The sequence below is a fragment of the Diceros bicornis genome, unplaced genomic scaffold (genome assembly GCF_020826845.1).
Source record: "Diceros bicornis minor isolate mBicDic1 unplaced genomic scaffold, mDicBic1.mat.cur scaffold_90_ctg1, whole genome shotgun sequence".
Classification (NCBI taxonomy): Eukaryota; Metazoa; Chordata; class Mammalia; order Perissodactyla; family Rhinocerotidae; genus Diceros; species Diceros bicornis.
Genome location: NW_026691791.1, coordinates 1,962,274 through 1,976,122, shown reverse-complemented (window position 1 = coordinate 1,976,122; position 13,849 = coordinate 1,962,274). Strand labels below are relative to the sequence as shown.

The 13,849-nt window shown below is 45.5% G+C and overlaps 1 long non-coding RNA gene across 1 annotated transcript; it reads left to right on the top strand.

Annotated features, from left to right (window-relative positions):
- Nucleotides 1–9,678: 9,678 nt before the first annotated feature.
- LOC131403821 (uncharacterized) lies at nt 9,679–13,501 on the top strand. The gene is made up of 3 exons (XR_009219549.1): nt 9,679–9,785; nt 10,135–10,202; nt 13,429–13,501. It is a non-coding gene; the product is annotated as an uncharacterized LOC131403821 (long non-coding RNA).
- Nucleotides 13,502–13,849: the final 348 nt, after the last annotated feature.

Genomic DNA, 13,849 nt, shown 5'->3' with positions numbered 1-13,849 from the left:
TCCATATCACGACTTAAAGACATACCAAATGTCTACTTTTGCATGACACCGATAAAACAGGTTCCATACCAAATCACTGTTCATTGGGATAACAAATCTATAGTTAATTGTTTAGAGGTAAGTATAGAGATGGGCCCTGCTGGAACCAGCAATCAATGGGCCAAAAACTCTTGCTTTATTTTACAGTGAGGCTGTGGAAACATTCCTTAATACACCAGAATTCTTCTGGACTTACATGTAGGAAACAAATCGGAGCCTTGAATCCATGATTACGAGCTAATAAGGATATGATTTTTAAAATTTTGTTAGTGATGCCATTTGCCTGGTATGGGGCTGTTCTCTGGTGAGTAAAGAGCAGGTGTATTCAAGGCCACTTTCATTCATTTAATAAATATTTACTCAGTGCCTACCCTTGCTTCAAGATAGCAGTGATCTACCTTAAGAGCATTTGTATTCTAGTAGTGTGACTCAGACCATAAACAAAAAGAGAATCTTGAGGTGATCAATAAAGTTACATATACGTCAACCTTTTTTCATTCTGGACTATTTTTCACCCTTTCCCTTCTTTGACTGTTTCCCAGAACTCTAAGCATGGACTTGAAAATACAGAAAGCATGGGTCCCAAGTTTCTTCTCGCAACACCCCTGTTTCAAAGACATAGTGTTTATCATCTGAGAGTATGTCTCTTTAAGACTAAGTTCCTATGAATCAACATTATTTCATCACTTTCTTGAGAGGACGGATGATATTATGAAGGTGAAACAAAATATCATATAGGATTTATACACGAAATGATCTTTCCACTCTAATTGTGTTATTTAATGTGGTGTGATTTGGGGCAAGTCAGTTACTCCTTCAGAGACAGTGTTAATAATACACTGAAAAGTATTCTATAGAGATTAAATGAAACAAAGTATGAGAAACTGCTTTGTAAATTGCAAAGCAATCTATTTCAGCTTACTTTTTCTAATAATATTTTCATTTATACAATCCTTTTTGACTCTATGCAACCTACCTAGACTGAGTTTTATCATTTATTCAACAATAAAATGGGTCAAAATGGTTGAATATTAGAAATTTCATATGGTTCAACTTAATTAATAGGCCATCACAATATTTAATTTGGTTATAATTACAGCTAAATTTTTTATGTTGCCTTACCATGTGCCAGGCACTCTAAGCATCTGACATGTATTCCCTCATTTAATCCTCACAACGATGCTATGAAGACAATACTATTAACCCCTATTGTATGGATGAGGAATATTAGAGGTTATATAATTGACCAAGGTCACACAGCTGGTACCCAGGCAGTCTACTTCCAAAAGCTCTTTTAGGGATACATTAGACGTCATGGTGCTTACTGTAAAAGGATCACCCTGGTTCCTGGTTGGCGAATGGATCAGAGGGGACTAAGCAAGAAAACACATGGCTACTGAAATGATCTGGTCAAGCAATTCTGAATACAGAATTTCCTCCATTTTTAAGGCTGAATAATATTCCATTGTATGGATACCCCAGATTTTCTTCATCCTTTCACCCACGGATTCACAATTAGGTAGTTTCCATTTCTTGGCTATTGTGAATAATATTGCAGTGCATTTTGTCAAACGATTTCCTGGCACTTAGTGAGTTTGAAAAAATTCTTCTTATACACATTAGTTACTGTAATGAACTACCTTTCCAAATGTTTAAAGTTTAAATATTTGTCATTCTACAGAAACACCTTGCCTAATCATGATTTGTGTTGTTATCAGTTCGTGAATGATCTAAGATTTTTGTACAAAAATTTGGTATAATGCCTTTTTCACATGTATTCAGGAACTTTAGTAATATGGGTATTCCCTGATACTTGATTTTTAGTAGAGATTTCTAGTAAGCCTTTAGGATAGGAAGTATCTTCCTTGATGTGAGGCAGAGAGCAGAAAAATAATAAAGTGATTGCTATATTTAATTATATTAAAAGAAAACTGTCGTTTTGCTAAATTGTTTCTACACATCCTTTGCTTATTTGTAATAATGGCAAATATCATTTTATTAATGAAAAGAAAATTCAGTAGACAATTTTAACATAAAACAAGATCTATTGAGAACTTATATGAAAATTTTAGCAATATGCTGTCACCAATTTCCTCATCTGCAAAATGGAGACAGATAATACCATCTTCCTTATGGGTTGCTGTGAAAATACTCAAGAGTAATGTATGTAAAATGCTTATCACCCTGTCGGTGGGAAAGTGATGTCCTATTCATTTTTCCACAGGGATGACGACAGCTTTTTTTATGCTTGAAGTCTGTAGTTTTCAAAATACGTTCTACTGTTGTAAAGTGAATCCTTTTTACAAACACTTTGTAGAGTTAGATGATCCCTATGGAATACAAATTCAGGCTCCTGTGTGTGTGTGTGTATGTGTGTCTATACGCACATCTCTCAAATAATACTTTAAGCCTTATAACGAAAAGCTACCTTCCCCGCTCTTGACTCTGGTTCCAAAAACAATTTCTTTAATTTTCTGGTTGAAAATCTGTATTTCTAAATTAGCTACTCATACAGCTTTTTCATTTTTCAGCTTTTGAGTATTTATAGTTTCTTCCTTCTCTGAAAAATCCAGCATGAAGTGTTCTTACATATGTTAAAAACATAATTCCGGGGCCGGCCCGGTGGCGCAAGCGGTTAAGTGCGCGCGCTCCGCTGCGGAGGCCCGGGGTTCGCTGGTTCGGATCCCGGGCGCGCACAGACGCGCTGCTTGGTGAGTCATGCTGTGGCGGCGTCCCATATAAAGTGGAGGAAGATAGGCACAGATGTTAGCCCAGGGCCGTCTTCCTCAGCAAAAAGAGGAGGATTGGCGGATGTTAGCTCAGGGCTAATCTCCTCACAAAAAAAAAAAAAAAAAAAAAAAAACCATAATTCCCCTTTCCCAATATAACTATTTAATGAATTAGGATAAATCAAAATTCAATGTCTACTGTTTTATGACATAAGTGTTTACCATTTTATAGCATATGAATCTTATCCAGAGATGTGCTACGTCAGATTGTATGAATACATTTTCTTTCTCACTTTTTCCTTTGACCGTTTAAATGGTAAAATTCTCTTGTTTCTTTGTTGTCTTCCTATGGATTCATCACTGGTTCATCTCCTTCCACCAGAAACTTAAATCTGTTCTCAGTAACTTCTGATGCATGAGACAATTCATGGGCTTCAGGTTTTGCTTGGGGACATCCCTCTTGGTCTTGAACATATATACAGGCCCACATATACACAGTATGTCTGGAAGGATAGAGGAGAAAAGGATGTTTATCTCTGTGAAAAAGGACTGGGGGACAGTGGTAGAGGGAGAATATTTTACTGACTTTGCACCACTCTTTGAAGTTTTCCTATACGTGCATCTTCGACGTATTGGCCTCCCTCCTCCCAGATTTTTAAAATTAAAATAGCGTTATATCCTTATCTACTGGCTTGGGACTGCAAGTTGTAGAGAAATGTGAATATATGATCCAATTTTTAAACGAAATTAAGAACAACAAACAAGCACAAAAATTTAGAATTCTAAATATAGGCACATCATTCTATTAGGCTGTATAAACGTGGAGAAAGGATTGAAGAACAGCTGTTCAACATCCAGCTACCTGTGCAGTCTAGGTGTCCACGGAAAGCCCCGCCTCCAGCCCGGCACGTGGAGCTGATTTCCTCCCCCTGTGAAGTCTGCCTGACTTATTCCAGCCCAACCCCGGCCTCTTCCCGCCCCTGGAACTGGTCTCCGCCCACAACTTTCGGGCCTGGCTCCACCCACAGCCTGGCCCACGCCCACAGCCTGGTCCTGGATCATTGCCCCTCCCATACCCTTGTTTCATCCACAGAACCGCCCCCTGGGCCTGGTGTCACTCACACCCTTGTCCCCGCCCACAGCCCACGGTTAGAACTGGTTCCCGCACACAGCCACGCCCCTAGATTTTGTCCCTGTCCCTGGTGCTCACCCAGCCCGCTTTCCAGCTTGACACTCACTCTAGAAGCTAGACACCTCCCCCGAGGCCGGGGTGCCAGGCCCGACCAGCCCGCTGCCTCAACTGCAGCCCCCAAACTTTCGTCCTCCTCGAATGCCCGCCCGAGACAGGAAGCGGAAGTGCTGGCGGGGCCTTGGATGGATGGGGCGTGTTTGCGCGGTGTGTCCCGTCTTGTGGGCTCCAACCGGATTCCCGTGGACTTTCGCCCTCAGGGGCGGGGCGCAGTGAGTGGCGGGCAGTCCCGGCTGGGTAGGGGTCCAGGGAGGGGCCTGGTCCTTGGGCAGCCCCGTCAGGACCCGGCGTCCCTCCATCCCCACACAGCCCCCGTTTCACCTGGGCTGTTTGCTCAGGGCCCCCGAGGCTGCTGTTCCTCCTGGCTTCGGATGCCGCCATCCTCTCCTCAGACTCCTCGTCACCGTCCTCCTTTTGATTTTGTCCCCAGGGGGCTTTAGCTGCTTTTGGAGGCGGTGTTTGGGTTGTTACTAATGGGGGCGCTCCTGGCGTTTAGAGGGGGAGGCAGGAATGCTGCTCACTGTCCTCCAGGGCCCAGGGCGGCCCGACAGAGAATTATCCGGCCCCAAATGTCAGTTGTGCCAAGGTTGGGAAATCTGCTCCAGGCCTGAAAATCTCCCGAGCCCTGAATGACGTGTGGAAAATGTTGACAGGTCAGCGAGTCACAAAGTCCCTAAATGACAAGCTTGTTTAAAGGGTCCAGAGTCACCAAAAAGTCTCTGTCCAGCCAAGTGAGTTGAGCGACTCAAGTGCACACAGCACGAAGCTGCTTTCTCCCATCTTGGGCAGCAGGTGGCTGGATAGGAATCAGGAAAATCCAGTCACAGCCAACACTTACAATTAAATCAGTAAACACAAAAAAAAGAAAAGTGAATGGGGTGGCCTTTCCATCCAACACCCTATAAAAGGCCTCAAAAGCTTGTATGCGCCTTATTTTCCCCCCTCAGACACAAAAAGCATCCGTGGAGCTCAAGTTTGAGGTGAAAACAGGCTCAGGGTCCACCCGTCCTCGTTGATCCATGGATTTCTGTGTGACCAGGTGCGTACCCTGTGGACTTGGTACCAAGAGGTTCCGGCAGCCTCCGCTGTGCCGAAGACCTGCCAGTGGGCTTTCCTGTGCTCGGGTTGTCACCACATGGTGTCACTGAGAGTGAGGGTATCTTGAGAAAAATTATTGATGTTTGTTGGATGGAAAGATGGTAAGCTGTGGTGGTTCTGTGTGGTAAATATTTCAGTAAGTACAGTTACATGCAAATAAGAACACATGAAACAAATGTAAATTACTGCAAATGTGTATTATAGTAGAAAATATAGATTTACTTGCATAATACTCAAAAGTCAGAATTTATATATAATATAAATACAGAAATGTTTTGCGTGTGTATGTAGTATTAGAAGACATCCCAGGAAATATTAGCAGGGATACTCAGCAACATTCCTACGACCCATTCAATTTGACTTCTAAAGTCCTATAAATCCTCCACAAAAATTTGAAATAAAGGAGCATTCAGGGAAAAAGATGATTGGAACTTTGTATTAATAACAAATTTAAAATTGAATTTACCAGTAGCCAGATTTATTTTGAGCATTTTTTTCTTTATGACATTTCAAATCATTTGGAGGAATACTAAGCAACACTGTAGATTGAAGGGAAGGGCACTAGTCTCCAAAAAGACTGTCCTCACCACCTTGCCTTCTAAAGGGAATTAACTTTGTTTCTTGAATCTTTTCTGGAAGAACAGTCTGGTGATTCATGTTGCAGAGAATCTTGTTAAATGATTTTGTATTTAGTTGTTGGCCTCTACTAATTGTGTTTGTGTGTGTGTGTGTGTGTGTGCCTTTTTCATTCTAGCTTTCCTGTAACGTTCTTGAGGGGAATATGTGCTTGTCATGCAATAGATAGTCTTTGAGTGTATAATTTATGGTGACCCACCATCCTCGTTTATTCAGAACGAATGGGTTTTCCAGGATACAGGATGTTTAGTGTTCAAACCAGGGCAGTCCTAGAAAAACCAGGATGTTTCCTCATCTCATAAACCAGGCCCTGGACCACATGCATGGGTTCCTGGAGAACCAGAGAGACCTTGTCCCACCTCCATGGAATTTATATTGTATTTGGGAATTTGGATTTTAGACAGTTAATGATGAGAGTGATGTGGGAGTTTGGCTCAAGGGGACTCAACCTGAGGGGGCAGGGAAGCCCTCTTGAGAAGGACTGATATTTAGCTTGAGAGCTAGAGTTGGGACTGGATTTAGCTGGTCTGAAGGGTAGACTGGAGTGAGGGTGTGGGAGTATGTTCAAGAGAGCGTTTCAGGCAGAGGGACCCGCATGAGGACATCCCTGAAGCAGAGAGCCTGTTGTGTCCATGAACTGAGAAGAGGGATGGATGAGCGGAGTCAACACAGGGGGAGAGGTGTGAGCCAGAACAGCGAGGGGGACAGACTGGATCAGGTCAGGCGTGACTTGGGACTCTGTTCTAAGACCAGTGGGAACACTCTGGAGAGATGCGAACAGATGGCTGATGTGATTGGCGTTTGGTCTAAGCACTTTGGTTAAAATGTACCTGAGGGTTAAGATTGAATACTTATGAGGCAGGAGGTGTTGGGAAGAAGATTACGAGTGAGATGATTGTTCCCTAGGTCTCGGTGATGGCTGTGGAGTAGGAAAGAAATAGAAAGAAAAGACCTTGGAGTGTAGAACCGAGAGAATGTAACGGTACTTTCTTGCCTGCATGTGTCAGATGGCGCAGGGCACTGACTTTTCTCCTCGCTGCTGTCCGTGTAGACCTGCAGGCGTCCCCTCACCCAGGTCTGTGTGTTCACCCCACTTGGCCACTCACAGGCCCCCTTCCGCATCCTAAAGGAAGTCAGGTCTTACTTGTGAGGGGGTTGTCTCAGACGGGAGACATCGAGGAGAGCCCCTCCACACATCAGAGCAGCCCATTCAGCCTCTCCCTCAGCTTCCTCCCTTCCACTCTCCCACTTTCCACACCCAGAAGGACACCTGCTCAGTATTGCACAGCCCCATGTTCTTCCTCCACCAGGCTTGAGAAGGGTGGGGCAGCCAGCGGGGTGGACACCGTCTGCACCTTCCACTCTGAGCCCCGCAGGTCCCGGGCTGGACAGAGAGCGACTCTACTGGGAGCTGAGCCATGAGAACCTGGGCGTCACCCACCTTGTTTTTCTCACCCTGGACCGGGACAGCTTCTACATCAGTGATGAGGGGCTGGGCTACAGCCATGCTCTCTCTGCCAGTCAAAGTTCTGTGTTGCCTCCGTTGCTCTAAAGTGAGTTTTGATCCATCTCTCTCTCCTTCTGGTCAGGGTTCAGTCTTCTCATCACGGTGTGACCGCTGGGTTCAGCCAGCTTCCACCTCGTTGACACCTCCCTGAACACCCTTCCCCTCTTCCTTTCTGCTTTTCCCTCTGCTTTTCCCTCAAACGTCCCTACATCCTCCCTCACCCTTAATCCTTTATGTTCACCCCAACCCTTGCTCAGCTCCTCTCGCCTTCTCTCCCCAGGTTATACCTATGGAGCCGCAGCCCCGACTACCACCAGTGAGTATTCCTGGCCCTGATGTCCTGGGTCTCATCGCATTTGGGGTTGGGGAGCACTTGTTCTCCTTCACCCGCTGTGCTTGGTGAGGGAAGGACCTGGAAGTGTCCTAACTCATCCCTTCTCTCTCTCTTGGGTTCTGGTGGAGAGTCCCAGCCCAGGGTGAGAAAGCCTTAGACACAGACATGTTCTCCACCACATTCTGACCCCACATGGTTTTCACTTTTATTCTCCTGAAGCCCCGCCCTTGGTCCTCCTTTTCCAGGTATCCTATCCGTCTGTCCAGTTTTCTGTCCGTCCATCTCTCTTTCCTCTGTGTTCAGTCTCTCTTATTCACCCATCTCACTCTCTCATCCACAGGCTTGCTCATCCCTCTACTCACACAGGGACCCATCCCCTCACTCTCATTTATGCTTCACCTGTGAATGGTGGTCCTGGGACAGCCACTGCTGGAGCATGGGTGAACCTGGAAGCTCCTCCCACTCTGTCCCTCCCTGATGACAGCCCTCTCCACAGCTCCCTAGCCGGCCACCACATCCCTGCATACTTGATCAACACCTGTGCCACCAGAAGCCACCACAGGTATCTGGGGGTGCCTTTTCCTTCGAAAGAGAAGCTCTCCAGCCCCTACCAGCCAGTTGTGATCCAGGAGCTGGGAAGACAGGGTGTGAAATTCTGCTTTTAGGACAATCATGCTGATCACAAATATTATACCAATGATTCAGTCCTAAGGTCAGGCCTCAGAGAGCCCCTAGTCTTGTGAATTAACACACCATTATAACACAATGTGGGAGGATTCAGGGAGTGGCACCTGGCATAATTTGGAAGGGAAGAGCTTGCTAGTGAAAGGTTCACCTGAATGGAGTCTTTAAGAATGAGTAGGATGGACCCTGGCAAATAGAGGATGAAGAGTTTTCCTGGCAGAGGGGAATCCATGAGCAAAGACTCCAGCCAGAAACAACATGCCATATGGGGAGAACTGAAACGAATTTGGGTTGCGTGAAGCATGAAGTTTAAGTCGCAGTAGATGGATAAAATGAGACTGAAATATCAGCAGGAGCCAGATTGAGTAGAGCCTTGAGTGCCAGGTCAAGAATGTTGAACTAAACACTGAAGGCCATAGGGAGCCATGGGTGGTACTAGAGCAGTGGTGGCCCTAGTGAGGTATTCATTTCAGAAAGATTCTTGTAGTAGTCCATGTAGAACATCCTTTAGACAGAGCATCCACTGTGCCTGCTGGGGTGTTGGTCTGGGTGAAGGAAGTTAAGATTTGAGTTGGGACAGGGATGGAGTGTATCTGAGGACGAGTGTGCAAGGTGAATGGGTGTTACAGGGAGTGAGGAGGATCTGAGCAGATATGCTGGTTCTGACTTGGGTGACCACACGGGTGGGTGGTGGTGCCACTGTGAGAGAAGACGACAGATGATAATGAATGCAGGACTCTGGTGTGGTCTCAGGTCAGCTCTCAGTGATGGCCATCGCTCTTCCTCTCGTCTTGCAGCTTTGGGGCACAACCTGAAGACCCTCACAGTCAATGTCACCATCTCCACCTTCTGGTATTCATCAGACAGGAGCAACAGCTCAGCCACATTCAACTCCACTGAGAGTGTCCTGCAGAGCCTGGTGAGACCCTGGTCCCAGCAGCTCCTGGTGGGTTAAATCCCACCCAGCCCCTCCTCCAACCCCTGTCCCTCCTGCTCATCCTCCTCCTCCTTCCTCCCCAGCTGGATCCTTGTTCAAGAAGAGAAGCCTGGGCTCCTTCTCCTTGAGTGTCAGACTGCTCTCCCTCAGGTAAGGCCCTCCCTTGAGCACTTGCCCCTAATGACCACTTTTGTGACCACCCCTCTCTCAGTTTCCTCACTCACCTCCCATTTCCTCCTTCCTGTTATGGCCCAAACCCCAGAGGATTCAGGACCTCTCTCTTGATTCGCCACGTCCCTCTCTCCCCAGGACTGAGAAGGATGGGGCAGCCACCAGTGTGGACGTTGTCTGCACCCACCACCCTGACCCCGTCGGCCACCATGCCTCTGTGCTGGGAGCTGAGAGTCTCCACCTGTCTGCTATTCCTCTCAGTGGCTCCAGGCTCTGCACCCTGGAGTTTATGCATGCAGAGAGAGCACCAGTTACATTTCCGCAGCATCAGCTGGAACCTCAGCAACCCGGAGCTCACATCCTCGGAGTACACCGCCCTGCAGAGAGACACCCAGGACCAGGTGGGGTCTCCCCTCTCCCGTCTCTCCTTGCCCTGAGAGCACCCTCATTCCTCTGCTTGACTTACATCTGTTACATTATTGTTTCAATTCTTCACTTTCCCTGCTTGTCTGGGTTCTCTCACTTTCCAGAGGTGATGTCCTAGCTGCCTTCCCCATTTCTCACGTAGGTAAACTGAAGCTCAGAAAGGGGAGTATTTTGCCTAAGGTCACACAATGTGTTAGGGGCAGAGCCAGGATTTGAAGTCAGGTCTCCCTTGCCCCAAGGTCTGTGATCTTTCACTGGCTCCAGTGGCCCCCTGCGTCCACAGGAGACATCCGTCTCAGCCACTCTCCCTCCCATTTGTTCTAGGTCACCAAGCTCTACAGAGGCAGCCAGCTGTGAGACATATTCCACTCCTGCCTGGTCACCGACTTGATGTAGGTTGAGGAGATTGGAAGCATTGGTTGAGCTGATGGCTGATGGCTCTGAGCTCCCGTGACACATCCTTGATCTGGAAGTCACTTACATGGTGCCCATTCTGCCCCACATCCCTGTCAGCTAATCCTACCATCTCCATCCATAGGTTTTCGGTGGTTGAGAAAAGCATTAACATTTGAGGCCACCAACCTCCAGCATCCTCCTCCTCCTCCTCTTCTGGAGACTTTCAACAAATATCAGCAGTCTAACTGTGCTCTCCAATAGTGAAGCCACTAACCACATGGGGCAATTTAAATTTTTTATACACCGTTGGGATACGATTCACATATTGTGTGTGGGGGTGGTTGTATTTTTTAGGTTTTTGTATATACAATGTCTTCTCCTCTGCAAAACTAATAGTTTTACCTCTTCCGTTCCAATCTGGGTTTCTTTTATTCCTTTTTCTTGCCTAATTGCCTTCATTAGAACCTGTAGTACCTGTTATTAACATATGAGATGAAGGAAGACATCTTTGTCTTGTCCCTGTCTTAGGGGGAAATTTTCAGTCTTTCACATTGAACATGGTGTTAGCCTTGGGTTTTTCATCGATGCTATTTATAAGTTGAGAAAGTTTTTTTCTATTCCTAATTTGTTGAGTGTTTTCTTTTTTAGGCATGAAGGGCATTGTATTTTGTGAAATTCTTTTCTATATATATGGTTGAAAATACGTGGTATTGGTCCTTAGTCTATTAATATGGTGTATTATATAATCAAGTTTTCAGATATTAAGACAACCCTTCAACTAGAGGTGAGAGATTAAGATGTTCTGAAGTCTGTCCTGGGCCTGCCACATCCCTGAGCCTTTGTGGTCTTCTAGATGTCCGCAAATACACTGCAGCTTTCAAAGCCCCCCGTGGACATCTCATTCCTCCAATTTTTCCTCCAAGGTTTTGGCTCGCCTCTTACCTGCCTCAGCTGGAATCACTCCCTCAGGCCACTACAATAGAAAACAATTAGCGCTGATTGTATTTACCAAGTACCTGGGGACCTACATTCCACCCTGGGCAAGCTCTGAGTCAAGTAAGGACAAGCCCTTAACATGGGGCTTTTTCAGGGAGCTGCCAGGCAGGTCAGCTAGTGACAGTTCGATGGGGATGGTTCTTTTTAGAACTCTAAACCCATTATGGCTGCTTGGCTGATGGTTGTCTCAGCTACCATGGTTCTAAGACTGATGGTTTTCAAAGTTATGGAGGATATTGTGAGAGCAGGATGGGAATAGCGAAAGTTATAGTGCCGCAAAATTTGCTACCTTTATCAAGATTCCACCGTGTGTCTTCACTAAACCCTCCTCAAAATCTTACAAGCCTTTGATTAATTTCTAGGCTTCTGAAAAGTTGATTTTGACCATTTTTACCAGTGTTCTCATTGTTTTTATGCATTTTCAAAAGTCCTTACTCCAAAGTTTCAAAAATGTTCTCCCTGTGGTTATTTACTTATATATTACGTACTTGAAATTAAATTACATGAGAAATTCAGTTCCTCACTCACACACACTAGCCACATTTTAAGTGCTCGATACCAACATGGGGCTAATAATGAGTGTATTTGGGAGTGCAGACAAATGTTTACATTACTGCAGAAAGTTCTTTTGGACAGGACCCAGAAGCAGGGTATCTAAAATCAGGGTAGAATTCCAGACACCCTTGTTCATCCTTTGTGCCCTTCCAGGTCTGTCCCCCACAGTAACTACACTGGAGTGGACTCCCTGTGTACCTTGCCACCTTGGCACAGAGACTGGACAGAGTTGCCATCTATGAGGATTCCTGTGGCTGACCCAGAATGGTACCCAGCTGCAGAACTTGACCCTGGACAGGAAGAGTGTCCTTGGGGATGGTCAGGCTCCCTGGTCATTGGGAAAGGAAGTGAGGCATTTCTGGGGACTCTGGATACCTGGGGCTGAGAGAGCATTGAACTTTCTCAGGCTGGCAGGTGGTGGCACAGTCCCCCAGTCTTTCCCCACCATTGAGAGAGAGAAAAAGACACCAGTGTAATATAGGTGGCCCTCACCTTCTCCTAGACATCTCTGTGACCTCAAACTAGTCACCGCCCCTCTCTGGACATTAGTTTCCTTATCTCTGCACTGAAAGCCACTGGGCCAGATGGTCAGTGAGGGCCTCCAGCTGTGTGTGAAGCAGACTTGCAGGTTTGGGGGTGGATCTGTTTCCTGATCCACAGGCTATAGTTTGCCAAGTCCCACTCTAGATGAGCACCAATGCTCTAGAACTTTCTGCAGTGGTGGAATGTTCTATATCTGTGCTGTCCAGTGCATAGCCACATGTGACTGTTGAGTGCTCGAAGGATGATATTGTGACTCGTCTATATTGTTACTGATTTTTAATGTTACTGAGGTACTAGAATTTTTACTTTATTTAACTAAAGTTAATTTTAATTCAAAAAGAGACTTGTTGCTGCTGCATATGAGACAGCACACCTCTAAGTGGTTGTCTGGATAGAGGTACACGTAGGGGGACCTGCACCCCTCCACTCATTCCCACTGGATGCTGTGTGTCTTACTCTCCTGGAGTTTATGTTATAGCTGGCAATAACAAGAATAGAGAATTGAAACTTATCAATTATTTGATGTGAACGAACTCATACTTGCAGGCGGAAATCAGAAAAGACTTCCTGCAGGAAATTACATTGTAGGTTAATCCTAGAAAATGAATATTAAGCAAATAGATAAAGGAGAAGGGGATGATGTGTTCCTAGGCACGGAAGAACACTTTTCAGTGTGAATTTACAAATTTAGAGAGATCCCATAGGCTTGCCAACAGTGATGACCTATTCTCCCCATGGCTGTCGTAAGAAAGTCCATTCAAATTAACTCATCTGTGCCCAGATGTATGAATTTGGTTTAATTAATTACACTTTTGTTCTGTGATAATGGCCTTGGATTTTGTAGCAAAGTGTGCCCACTTTTTAGAGATGGAACTAAAATGGGGTGAAACATCATGATGTCTACTTGACTTTAATATTTCATTGAATACGTGGGATGAATCAAGTGTGGCAAGTGTTAATAATTTATACATTGATGAAATATTGTTTTAATTGGATGGAATATACATTGGTAAATCTAGATGATGGATGTTTATGAGACTGTTCCCTTTATTTTTCTGTGTGTCTAAAAAGTTATATTAAAAAGAGTGAAACACACTCACATGCATTCTCCATTTTATTCACTTCCAGAATATACTCCCAACAGAGATGACACCTTGATTGTGAAGCCTGGTAAGCCTGCAGGAAGCCCCAGCCCAGGGTATGAGGCGAGTATCTTGATCCTGTGCCTCATCGAAGAGAACCAGGTGAACAGGTTTTTGGATGATGAGGAAAGTTGACCAAACCTTGTCAAGGATGGTTGAGGCACAGTGGGGTCAGCAGGAGTCCTCGGGCGATGACAGGAGGTGGTTCACCCCACCACTTGTCTCCCCAAACCTCCTTTTCTGGGCCCTCATCCTCATCTTCTTGGTGGGACTCCTGGTGCTTATACAGGCCTGACCTGCTGTCTCCTGGTTAGACATGACGTGCTGCTTGTCTTCTTACTATTGAGTTGCAAGAGCTCTTTATATATTATAAATACACGTCCTTTTCTAGGGATATGTTTTGCAGA